Genomic DNA, 13,578 nt, shown 5'->3' on the forward strand with positions numbered 1-13,578 from the left:
ACAAATAGCCTCAGCAATCTTGAAAAAGAAGAAGAAAGTGGGAGGTATCACACTTCCCGATATCAAATTATACTACAAGGCCATTGTACTCAAAATAGCTTGCTACTGTGTGGACAAGGCCTGCCAGGGGTGAGGACAATGGAGACACAGAGACCCGACTCCATCGGGGACCAGGTTCAGAGATGCAGATCCACTTTATTCAGGAAGTAAGCTAGCTTATGTACAGGGGTTTAGCCTATAGGGTGTTACAGCGTGTCCTTCATAGCCAGTGGCTGAAAAGATCAGGGAGCTGCGTGGTTGGCGCTAAGTCACTTCCTTATAGTGGGCAAGCTCCCTTCCTGGGTGTGCCCAGGAGGCTTCTGGGAGCTGGAGTATTCTCACAGCATTGTATCAGCCACAGCTGCTAGGAATGTGCTCTGTGCTCCACCCACAGTACTGGCATAAGAAAAGGCATACAGATCAATGGAATAGAACAGAGAACACAGAAATAAACCCATACCTTTATGGACAATTGATATTTGACAAAGAAGGTAAAAGCATACAATGGAATAAAGACAGCCTCTTTAACAAATGGTGTTGAGAAAATTGGACAGCTACCTGCAAAAAAAATGAAACTAGACCATCAACTTATACCATTTACAAAAATAAACTCAAAATGGATAAAAGACTTAAATGTAAGTCGTGAAACTATAAGCATCTTAGAAGAAAACATAGGAAGTAAGCTCACCGACATCTCTTGCAGCAATATATTTGCTGATTTATCTCCACGGGCAAGTGAAATAAAAGACAGGATAAACAAATGGGACTACATCAAACTAAAAAGCTTTTGTACAGCTAAAGACAATATGAACAGAATAAAAAGACAAACCACACAATGGGAGAACATATTCGACAATACGTCTGATAAGGGGTTAATAACCAAAATTTATAAAGAACTTGTAAAACTCAACACTAGGAAGACAAACAATCCAATAAAAAAATGAGCAAAAGAAATGAATAGACACTTCTCCAAAGAGGACATACAGATGGCATATGAAAAAATGTTCAACATCACTAACAAGAGAAATGCAAATTAAAACCACAATGAGACAGCACCTCACACCAGTCAGAATGGCGCTCATCAACAAAACAACACAGAATAAGTGCTGGCAAGGATGTGGAGAAAAGGGAACTCTCCTGCACTGCTGGTGGGAATGCAGACTTGTGCAGCCACTGTAGAATTTTAGGTATGGAGATTCCTCAGAAAATTAAAGATCAAACTGCCTTTTGACCCAGCCGTCCCACTTTTAGGAGTATACCACAAGAAGACCATAGCACTGTTTCAAGAGGAGAAATGCACCCCCATGTTTATGGCAGCATTGTTCACAATAGCGAAGATCTGGAAACAGCCCAAGTGTCCGTCAGTGGACGAGTGGATTAAAAAGCTGTGGTACATATACACAGTGGAATGCTTTGGGGCCATGAAAAAGAAGGAAATGTTACCTTTTGCAACAACACGGATGGACCTGGAAACTATTATGTTAAGTAAAATAAGCCAGGCAGAGAAAGAAAAATATCATATGACCTCACTCATTTGAGGAGTCCAAGAAATAATGTGAACTGAGGAACGGAATTGAGACAGAGGCAGGATCAAAGGGACCAGAGGAAAAGAGGACAGAGGGAAAGGGGATGAGAAGATGGGATAAACCTGAAGGGAAGGGGGGAGGGAGGTGTTGGGAAGGGGGCAAGTGAGATGTTGAGGGGAATACGGGAGGAGGGGGGGATACATTCGGGTCAACACTAGAATCTATGTAAACACAATAAATTAAATAAATAAAGAAAGAAAGAGTTTGCTGAGCTGGTAGCAAGTAGGCAAGAGCTGCTGTGGCCTCTGTGTTCGCACAGGGGACTGACTGATGCCTGAGACAAAGCCAATCAGAAAAAAGAGTCAGGAGGCAAAGACAGATGCCCATACATTGTTTGGGGGCCTGGATCCTGGGTGCCTAGAGCTGGATCCACTTACTAGACATTTTGCTTACCTGGGCCAGTGCATTCCTTTTTTTTTTTTTTTCCTTTCTTTATTCCCCTCTGCCTCCTCCTATTTCTCCTCCTCCACCTTCTTTTTTGTTTGTTTAATTGGGAGTGGAATTCCTGTTAGGTGTAACCAAAAGACTCCTGACAACTACACTTCCCTGTCTCAGTCTTCTCACCTATGAAATGAAGATACTAGCAGGGCCGCTCACCTTCTACATAAGATCGTTGCAGGATTTACAGGAGTCAATGCACATAAAGTGCCTGTCACATCGTGAGGGTCCGTCGTTGTTACCTATTTTTTTATAACGAGTTAGGAAAAACTGAATTCAGAAAAGCTCATTCCCCTACTCCCCTCAAAAGGAAAGAAAGAGAGAGAGAGAGAGAGAGAAAAAGAACTGCTCTCTGCATAAAATTATAGGGAATCAATTCCTATAACACAAGTTATGAGAAAAGAGAAGGCTCTGTGTCAGCAATATCTGCCTGAGAGTTGCTATTTCTTCATTTCGAGACAGGCCTGGCAGCAAGCAGCCGGTCCATCCTCGTCGCCCTGGCATGTGAATCACTGACCCTACCTTCCTCACACACGCTCACTCAGTCCCTTGGGGTTCCCTCTTCAATGCCAGGTGACGCTAGGCTGCTGGGCCGTGGGTAAACAGCTTATTGGCAGTTGTTAGAAAGAGCAGAGATTGTGAGAGGTGGAGAAAGGGGAGGTGACATGGTTGGCAGTACCGAAATGGGTGATTTTGCAATGCAGTTTGGAGAGAGGGGAAGTAAACTAGGAGAAAGTTAGCCAGGCCTTCTCACCTCATTACTGCATTGGTTAGAGGAAGAAGGGACACGGTAGGGGCACTCAGAACATGTTTAGTTAAGACTGCTTGTTTTTCACGGTCAGGGCACATATGAGAAAACAATCAATGAACAACTAAAGTGTCGCAACGAAAAACTGATGATTGATGCTTCTCATCTCTCTTCGTTCCTGTCTGTCTGTCCCTATATATCCCTCTCTCTGACTCTCTCTCTGTCTCTGTAAAAAAAAAAAAAAAAAAAAAAAAAAAAAAGACTGCTTGTTTTTTTCAGGAGGTTGTGAGTGATTAAGTCCAGCCAGAGGGCTCTGAGGTTAAAAAAAAACACATTAGCACAGGAGCAACAAAATTTATATACAAACCCACTCTGCCAGATTAAACAGAAAAGGGCATTGTGTAACCCACAGGGGCTCCAATGAGAGGGTCAGGGAATTGGTCTTGGAGACTTACCAGTCCTGAGCAATGTCCTCACCATGGGGGCTGCTCCAGTGGGGTACCCGCTGTCATCGCCCCCGGGCACAGACTCCAGTTCCACTCGCACCACTGGTACTGGGTATTGGATGCCAGAGACCCACAGCTGTGCCCAAACCCTTACCCCGAAGTGGAGTCTACGCAGCTCCATCTTCCTCACGTCCCCTCGTGAAGGCCAGGTGTATCATGGTGTGCGATTGGCGAAGCCTAGGGTATAGGCACTGCTGCAAGGGGACTGGGAAAGCCAGTGTCAAGCCTTTGACTTTAGAGAGGCAAGACCCATAATGTTGGAGATTTTCTAGTCACAGAATAGGGCTCAGAAGGACAGCCATCAAGCATGTGCACACCCCCAGCAGCATTCTTATATTGTGTATATGCCTATGAATAGACATAGGATCCAGGTCTCAAGGTCCCATTTCCAGGTGATTTCACCCTTAAAACTTCAAAGGACCACCATGCAAGCCCCACCAGCAGCCGGATCCCAGTCTTTTCATCTGAGTGTCACTCAACGCCTCTGAGTTCAGACCGCCGCTGCAGGTACTACCTGGTCAACCTGCTCCTTGTGGCTCTGCTCCTTTAGGTTGTCACTGACCCCCCCAGACATAGACTCAGGTCTTTTTCTTCCCCTCCCTCTGAAATGAAGAGAGGGCACACTCCTCAGGACACTCCAGGCTCACGGGACAGATGCTCCTAATGCGACAGAGCAGTTGGCTGTTCTGTCGCGTCCTCTCCCCTTAGGACTCATCTCTGGTTGTTCTCTCTGCAGAAGCCAAGGCCTATCCGAGTGGCCCTAAAGAGGAATTCAGCCATCAAACTTAGGATGTACAGACAAGTAATTTTTTTTAAAGCATTGGATTTTAGTCTTTTACCAGATGAAATCTTATTTTGGGGGAGAGAGTTCAGACACTGCTCTAATGGGTTTCTTTAGAAAATCCCAGAAAGCAGGCTTGGCTGGATAGCTCAGTTAGAGCTCGGTTGCTAATTTGATTCCAGGTCAGGGCCCATACAGGAACAGATCAATGTTCCTATATCTCTCTTGTTCTCTCTCTTCCTCTCTCTAAAATCAATAAAAATAAACATTAAAAAAAAAAAAAGAAAAACCCAGGCCCTGGCCGGTTGGCTCAGTGGTAGAGCGTCGGCCTGGCGTGCGGAAGTCCCGGGTTCGATTCCCGGCCAGGGCACACAGGAGAAGCACCCATCTGCTTCTTCACCCCTCCCCCTCTCCTTCCTCTCTGTCTCTCTTCCCCTCCCGCAGCCAAGGCTCCACTGGAGCAAAGTTGGCCCAGGCGCTGAGGATGGCTCCATGGCCTCTGCCTCAGGCACTAGAATGGCTCTGGTTGCAACAGAGCGACGCCCCAGATGGGCAGAGCATCGCCCCTGGTGGGCGTGCTGGGTGGATCCCGGTCGGGCGCATGCGAGAGTCTGTCTGACTGCCTCCTCGTTTCCAACTTCAGGAAAATAAAAATAAAAAATAAAAAAATAAAAGAAAAGAAAAACCCAGAAAATACATTAAAGGTGATGCCTCAAAGCAGTCTTTACCCCACACTCTCAGGTGACAGTGCCTGGAGGAACCCCACAAGCCTGGATAAGGGGGGTTGAACTATGTGTGGAGAAAGATTCTCTTCTTCCTCAGCTTTCCCGTGTCTACCTTTCCCCTCCTAGTGATTTCCATGCACTGCCTGGTTTGTATTTGCCCCTACCCCAGAGTGCTCGTTCGTTGAATGACCAACCAGCATTCTGATTGGGTCCCCCAGGAAAGCCAGCTATTATCCCCACCCATCTCCCATGACATTTTGTGCAAGACCTTCTTTGGGGTATTACTCAATGGACTCATTTATCTATGTATGCTTTGTGAGTATCACTTTAGGACAGGAACAATATCTCATTTGCTATGGAGTCCTCAACAACTGGCAGAGTGCTTATCAGTATTCTTGAAGAAAAGATGGATGGATGGATGGATGGATGGATGGATGGATGGATGGATACTTGAGCTTTGAGGGACAATGGTCACAGTAACCAAATGCCACGAGGGGGCAGTGTGGAGCAGCTTGTGAAGGCTTCCTCAGACTTTTCTCCCAAACCCTGGTCGGCAGATTTTCTAGACCTTATTTTGTTCAACATTTTCATTTGTGAGAGGAGGACTTGAGGCCCAAGAGGGCAATGGCTGTGCCCAGGGGTACACAACTCCTGAGCCGAGCTCTTAAGTTGGTCCAGTACCCTTTCTATTGTAGTACGCCCATAAACCCAGCTCCCCAGGCTCTTGCTCTGAGGGCCCTGGTGCTGCCAAGCCTCTTTCATTATCCCCTGGAGCCCTTCTTGGGAGCTGCCTCTTGGCTTCTGCCTGGTGGAGATGTGCAGCACTAAGAAAATGATCCACTGAGTGCATCATTCAGGGCCTCCTGTGTCTTCCCAGCCCCAATGTGGTGCCAGTTTTGTTGAATTGGGCCCTCACTGGTCTCCCTCTTTGTCTCTTTCTCTTTGGGGGACCTGCATCACTTTGGTTCATATTTCCTGGAAAAGGAAGGACCCCATTTTCAGAACATGTCCTACACCAACTATACTTCTCTCAAAATTTACTTCTCTTGCATATCACTTCTTCTAGCCTTGCTATTTAATTTCGTGTGTGTGTGTGTGTGTGTGTGTGTGTGTGTGTGTTGGGGAGAATACTAGCACAATTGTGGCTCTCTCCTCCCCTCCTGGCTGTCCACATATTTTCACAGCATATTCCTCAAGGACTATGCCTTAGATAGCAGAAAGAAGTAGCTGGAGAAAACACAAAACCTTGATATTTTGTTTTCATTCAAAAATCTTAAAACATCCACTATGTGTCAGGTGAAAGAAGTATTATTAGTGCCTTTTTATACGTGAGGAAACAGGGGTTCAAGGGACAAGTGAGCCACAGAACTGGAATCAACCCTTGAAGGCTGCCACCCAAATGAGAGGGCATTTCCTGCAAATGTTCACTGTTAGGCTTGTGGCGGCTCATGCCCAGGACTCTGCATCCCAGCAGGCGGCCACAGAGAGGGTAAGCACACAGCCTGGGGGCCAGGGGACGACCGGAGCGGCAGAGACTTCCAGGCCCAGGTTTCTGACCATTTGCATGCATTGTAGATTTATGGAATTCCAGAATGTTCCATCCAGTTCAGTTCTGTAACTGCACATCTATACTTTGTGTGGGACCCAGCATCACCTCAAACAAAGATGCAGCTCAGAGAAGAGCCCCTCCAAGTTCACTGGGATGAGGGTCTGCTAGATTAGGACCTACCAAACCATTGAGCTAGAATACTGGAGAGCTGGAGTACTGGAGAGCTGTCCTTGTCAGTATGAGATAAGAGCATGAATATGGCAATGTTTTTAAACTCAGAGGTCTTTACTTGTATAAATCTGCATGTCATTATTATTGCCAGGAGCCAGGCTGGCGTGCCTTGGTCGAGTTCCCTTAGAGGCCCGCGCAGAAGTTCCAGCCTCAGGACTGCATAGGCCAGGAGCTATTTTCCATTATAAATCTCAACACGTCACTTAAGATGGCCAACTTTTTACGTAAGATTTTTTTTTAAATGACTGCCACAATGACTCTGTCCTAAAAGAAATAGGAGTTTAACAAAAAAGCAGGCAGGACAGAATCTTGCAATTAAAGGTGGATGCATTTAGTCTTGTGATGAACTACGTGGTCCATGTTTTCCTCAATTTCACTTCAGGGCCTCAGGAACCATTGCTGGAGACTGTTGGTCTTTAGGTGTTACATTATGGGGAAGCCATATGCACAGGGGGAACTAAAGAACAGAACAGAAAAGTAACATCCCAGAAAATAAAAGTTAATACATTTTACAAAATAGTGTGTGATCCATGAGCCCTAATTTATAAAATACCCATACACGCGCAGACAGCCTCAGATGCACAGAAAACAACACCAGAAGGCTATATGGCAAAATCCACAGGGTTACTTCTGATGGAAGAATAATAATCATGTTTATTTTCTCTGAATTACTTCTTGACTCTTCCATTTTTTCCTGTTTCATAATAAAAAACAGAGAATGTATAAAGTAAAAAAAAAAGTGATGCAAGAGGAATCATGCAACACACTGTGTAAGACCTTCGCTGATGGTCTCTCTGGGAGGTGCAAAATTTCAGTGAAGCCACATCTTGGACAGAAGAAGACTCTTCTGGGCTTGTGCTGGCGTCACTTACCTCCCCCCCCCCCCCCCCGTCTTTACATTTCTGGGGCCGGGCCAGGTGCCTGGCGTGCAGTACGTGTTCTATCGGTGTGTGCTGAGTGGACTGCTTTCTGTACTAGACTGGCCGCTATGACTCATGGCCAAGAGGGGCCACAGAGAAAAGCTGCCACTTGGGTAGAAATGGACCATCCCCATGCTGATTTCCTTTCCGAGTTTAAAAGTTTGTATTCAAAAGCTCTGATTGCATCTCTCCTTGGATGAATGGAACAAAGTGATCACCAAGATCCCTTTTAGGAGTTTAAGCTCCCATCTTAGAGGCAATCTGACTCCCATTAAAATAAGATCATCTTTCTTTCAAACGACAGGGCTTGAGGAGAGTAGGTCTTCCATTGATTAGGCACCTTGGTGACAGGCAAAAGAGTTCATTCTGCCCAATTTAAGCAGGAAAGAATTGCATTGGAAAGTCTCCTGGTAACTCCCAGTTTAGGCAGGAAGACCACAGCCCACTGATAATATGGGCAGGACCCAAGACCAGTCAAGCTGTCTTGGGACATCCCCTGCTGGGATGCAGGGTCCTGGGCACGAGCCGCCACAATTTCGTGTGTGTGGCACTACACAATTTCGTGTGTGTGAAACTACTGCTGAGGACCCGAATCCTATCTCCTATACAGGCCTCAGTTTCCTTAGGATTCTGAGATGGGTGCCCTGTGGGGGTGAAGCACACAGGACCAGGAGCCAGATGGCCTGCTTTCAGATCTCATTCATTAGGACCTTAAGCAAAGTCCATGACATCTCTACACTCTGTTTCTACATCTGTAAAATAAAGATAATAAAAGTACCAATTTGTATTTGTTATCTTTTGCTGTGAAACAAATTACCCCCTAACTGAGCAGTTTAAAACAACAACAAATATTTACTCTGTCTCAATTTCTGTGGGTCAGGAGCAGCCTCGCTGGGTGATTCTGTCATGAGGTTTCTCAAGAGGTTCGGCCAGACGGGGGCTAGGTCTGAAGGCCCCATCAGGGCTGGAAGATGTTTCCTAGGCACTCACTCATGCGGCTGGCAAGCTGGTGCTGACAGTTGGCAGGAGCCCCAGTTTTTCTCTCAGTGAGTTGTTTGCATGTCCTCACAGCATGCTGGTTCCCTCCCCCAGAACAAGTGATGCCAGAGAGAGAGCCAGGCCAGAGCTATATCCTGTGTGTGACCTGGCTTGTGCAGTCACATCGCGTTATTTCTGCTACATTCACTGGCTACAGGAAAATGAGAGCAGCCCTCAAGCAAGGGGATGAGAATTAGGCTCCACCTTTTGAAGGGAGGAGTGTCCAAAAGTCTGCAGCTCTATTTTATAACCATCACACTACTTCACAGGATTGTTGTGAAGAATAAATGAGGCCCTCGCTGGGTAGCTCAGTCTGTTAGAGCAGTGGTCCCCAACCCCCGGGCCGCAGACCAGTACCGGTCCGTGGGCCATTTGGTACCGGTCCGCAGAGAAGAAATAAATAACTTACATTATTCCTGTTTTATTTATATTTAAGTCTGAATGATGTTTTATTTTTAAAAAATGACCAGATTCCCTCTGTTACATTCATCTAAGATTCACTCTTGACGCTTGTCTCGTAAGTTCGACAATTATATTTAAAAATACCACAGTTTTTATGCCGGTTGCATAATTTTATTTTGCGCATTTATCCGTCCCACCCTAAAAGGCCAGTTCGCAAAAATATTTTCTGACATTAACCGGTCCGTGGCCCAAAAAAGGTTGGGGACCACTGGGTTAGAGCATCGCCCCAAAACAGCAAGTTTGCAGGTTCGCTCCCCTGGCACGCCACATAGGGAAAAGCAACCAATGAATGCACAACTAAGTGAAACAACAAATGAATGCTTCTCTGTCTCACTCCCCACCCCCCGTCCCCCCCACCCCCCGCATCTAAAATCAACTTAAAAATAAAAATAAAAACATTCATTATAATTCAAGAAAAGTATAAATGAGTTAATACAAGTGCTTAAAACAGAGCCTGGAGTATTATTATTATTACTATATTAATTAGTATTACTATTAATTAATATAATTAATATATTAATTAGTATTACTATTATTGTTTCTCATCCTGCCAGTCCTGCTCCTCACTGGTCCTTCTCCCCCAAGTTGCCTCAGAGGTGGGTGTTGATCCCTACTTAAATTACTGGTTCCTGAGACCCAGTCAGGGAAGCAGAGGCTTCCTTAGGACTGGCCCCGCCCTAGTCATCTGCCTCAGGAAACCGTGTGGTCACTCTGGATGGCTAGGTGGCAGTCAGGCCTGGCCGCCAGCCAGCGGAGGCCTCAGCCCCTCTTTGTACATCGTAGTTCCCACTCTCATTGCTACAAGGCAGACCTTGCACTCCTCTCTTCATCTCCTCAGACAACATGCCTGCAACATGAGCTGAGGAGACTCCCCAGACACGAGATTGGTTTGGTGACACATCCAGAGGGTTGGGGTGGGGGGTGTTGAGGGCAGAAACCACCACCAGTAAGTGGGCGGAAGAGCCAGTGAGAAGGGCCTCACTGCCACAAGCCCACAGCCCACGCGGCACAGCCACAGCGAGTCAACGTGCAGGTAGCTCCCCACAAAGGATGTCCACCCCACGGGTGCCCACGGGACTGAGACCCAGCCAGGCCCTGCTGCTGAGCTTGGAGCCTCGGCGCGTCAGCCCTGAGGAAGGACTGCCTTTTCCTGAGTGTCTGCTCAGGGCCGGCACTTTCTCTAAAGTATATAAAGCATTGCATATGGTGGCTGTGGCCAGGCCACCAGATCATTTGAAGACCCCTGCCCTGGGTCCCTAGTATGTGAATACTTCAACCAGGTGGTTACTCACTCGTTTCATGAGTTTAGCTTCTTCATTTTCCATTTTCTACCTGGATTTTTTTTTTTTTTTAGAGAGAGAGAGAGAGGGAGAGAGGGAAGGAGGGAAAGGGGACAGTAGAGAGAGGGAGGAGAGCAATGAGAAGCATTGTAGTTGCTTCACTTTTGTTGTCCTTGATTGTTTCTCATATGTACCTTGACCCAGGGTGGGAGTGGGGGGTTCAAGCCAAGCCAGTGATCCCTTGCTCAAGCCAGTGAGCTTGGGCTCAAGCCAGGGATTTGGGCCCAAATTGATAATCCCACACTCAAGCTGGCAAATCTGCACTCAAGCTGGGAACCTCGGGGTTTCCAATTGGGACCTCAGCGTTCCGAGTTGACGATCTATCCACTGTACAATCAACAGTCAGACTACTTGGATTTCCTTCTTTTGGCTGATAGGTATACTATGGACAGTAGAGAGGATGACAGGCCGGAGGCGCTTGGAAACGCCCTTCCTTAGGCTCTCAGGCCTTCTCACTTTTTTTTTTCTTTTTCTTTTTTAAGCTGGAAACGGGGAGAGACAGTCAGACAGACTCCCGCATGCGCCCGACCGGGATCCACCCGGCACGCCCACCAGGGGGCGACGCTCTGCTCACCAGGGGGCGACGCTCTGCCCCTCCGGGGCATCGCTCTGTCACGAGTGGAGCCACTCTAGCGCCTGGGGCAGAGGCCAAGGAGCCATCCCCAGCGCCCGGCCCATCTCTGCTCCAATGGAGCCTTGGCTACGGGAGGGGAAGAGAGAGACAGAGAGGAAGGGGGGGGGGTGGAGAAGCAAATGGGCGCTTCTCCTATGTGCCTTGGCCAGGAATCGAACCCGGGTCCCCCGCACGCCAGGCGGACGCTCTACCGCTGAGCCAACCGGCCAGGGCCTCAGGCCTCCCCACTTTTGCAGGCGCTAGAATTCCACTCAGGACCTGTCTGCCGAGAAGCTCTCGGGCCTCCCTGAAGGAGCACAGAAGCGTCTCAGAGCGTAAGCGTCCCCTCTTCAGCCCGCCGACCTGGCCAAGGGGGCTACTGGGCCGTGCACACTCGGGACAGCTGGGCTAGGGCTGTGGTGGGGACCCTCTTTGACAAGTGGGGGAGCAGAGGTACAGAGGGAGGAAGGAGACTTCAAATCTTTACACAGAGACAAGCAACCCTTGCGTTCTGCTCTAGAACAGAATATATTCTAATTCTGCAAGGAGATACTCTGATCTCTGCTAGGACTTACGTCTCAAATTCAATATAGATAGATAGATAGATAGATAGGGAGATAGATAATAGATGAGAGACTACATTTGAACATAAACTTTTTTAAAAATTTCCAGAGAAAAAGTAAAATAACAAAAAGAATCAGAAACAGAGAAACTTTTCTCCTCCTGTTTGCTTAAAAATATAAAATAAACAGACACAGAAGTCATGCAGTGATGCAATGAGGTTTTCCCTTAGACTCAGAGACAAGACTGTCTATATTTACACTTGGTGGGTCCTTGTCTCCATTTTTACCGTTTTATCTAAGGACGAAGAGACAAAGGAACATGCTAATAAGAGTAATTAATGACTATGAGCAATAAATACCACTCTCAACAGGGCTCGGCCCATGACTTCCTGTCGTCTTGTCTTTGAAGAACACTTGAGGTTCGTCCACCCTGACGGCCCGCACCAGCCCTGTGGACCAAGGAGGCTTGGCAGCTGTGCACACCTGGGGCCATAGCACTCTCTGAGCCTCACCGTGTGTTGGTTAAAGGGATGAGAGAGTTTCTGGTGTAACCCCTACCAGGAAAATGATAACACTTCTGGCTTTTGTTACTTGGTGGGACTTTACAACAGAGAACAACAGTAAGAGGTAAAATCTGGGGAGTGGGGGGTGGGTCCCAAGAGATCATAGCCTCCAGTACAAGATTTCTCAGCCTCAGCTCTTCAGCCTTTGAGGCTGAACAATTCTTTGCTGGGGGTTGTCCTGTGCATGCAAGATGTCGGCAGCAGCCCTGGTCTCTCTACCTTCTGGATGCCAGTAGCAACTCCTCCTCAGTTGTGACAACCAAAGATGTCTCCAGATATTACCAAATATCTCTGTGGGATGTGTGTGTGTGTGTGTGTGCACATGTACGTGCACATAATCTCCCCAAGAAGCACTCTGGTTGGTGGTTTAGAGCAAGGGCGCTGGAGTGTGACTGCCTAGATACGAATTCCAGTGCCTGCAGCTTGTAGGAGCACTGAATGGGTTTAATAAACAAAAAGATATTCTGACCATACAATTTATTCTCCAAACCAGGGCAATTTGAGAGAGAAAGAGGGTTCTAATAGTAATTTCATAACCTGAGATTGTCTCTGCAAATGGCTATGGCTGGTTGGTCTATAAGTCTATAGAGCGTTAAGTGCTGAAACTGACCCAGGGTCTACTTGGTGACTATTGCACTAAGTGCTTGACATGCAGGATCTTTATTTAATACCCCCTCCCAAAAACACTTAATGAGGTCAGTATTATTATTATACCCTTTCTATAGATGGGAAGACCGAAGAACTAGAAGCTAAAGTAACTTGCTCAACTCAAGTTGTACAGCCAGAATTCGCATCCTGGCTGGTGAGCTTCCAAGCCCATGTCTAACCACTGGGTCCACGGGTGCTCCGTGCCCAGGGAAACACCGCACTACTCAATATCCATGGGACTCCATGTGAACTACTAGCTCCTGGTCACTCATTTAATGTTTCAACATTAAACCCGCTTACAAAGCTGGTTTCTCAGGGTTTACTGTGATAAAATGCAGATACAATAAAATCAATGTGGAACAGAAAATGTCAGAGGGGATTGGGGTTGGGGGTGGGTAAAGAAGGGGAAGGGATTAAGCAGAGGGATCATAGACACAGACAACAGTGTGGGATTACAGGAGGGAAAGGGTTAGGGGAGGCGGAAGAGGGTAGAAGGGAGATAGATGGTGACGGAGGGAGATGACTGGGTGGTGAACACCCAACGCAATACACAGATGATGTATTAATAGAATTGTACACCCGGAACCTGTATAATCTTATTAACCAAGGTCACGCCAATAAAGTCAATAAAAAATTAAACAAAGGATGAAACAAAAATTTTATTTTTCAATTCGTATTTATGGTTTTCCCTGATGCCTACTAAGTTGTTAGGAGATGAAGTCTTTTTTTTTTTTCTTTTTCTTTTTTATACAGAGACAGAGAGAGAGAGTCAGAGAGAGGGATAGTCAGGGACAGAGAGATGAAAAGCATCAATCATTAGTTTTTCGT

This window comes from Saccopteryx bilineata, chromosome 7 (genome assembly GCF_036850765.1).
Source record: "Saccopteryx bilineata isolate mSacBil1 chromosome 7, mSacBil1_pri_phased_curated, whole genome shotgun sequence".
NCBI lineage: Eukaryota > Metazoa > Chordata > Mammalia > Chiroptera > Emballonuridae > Saccopteryx > Saccopteryx bilineata.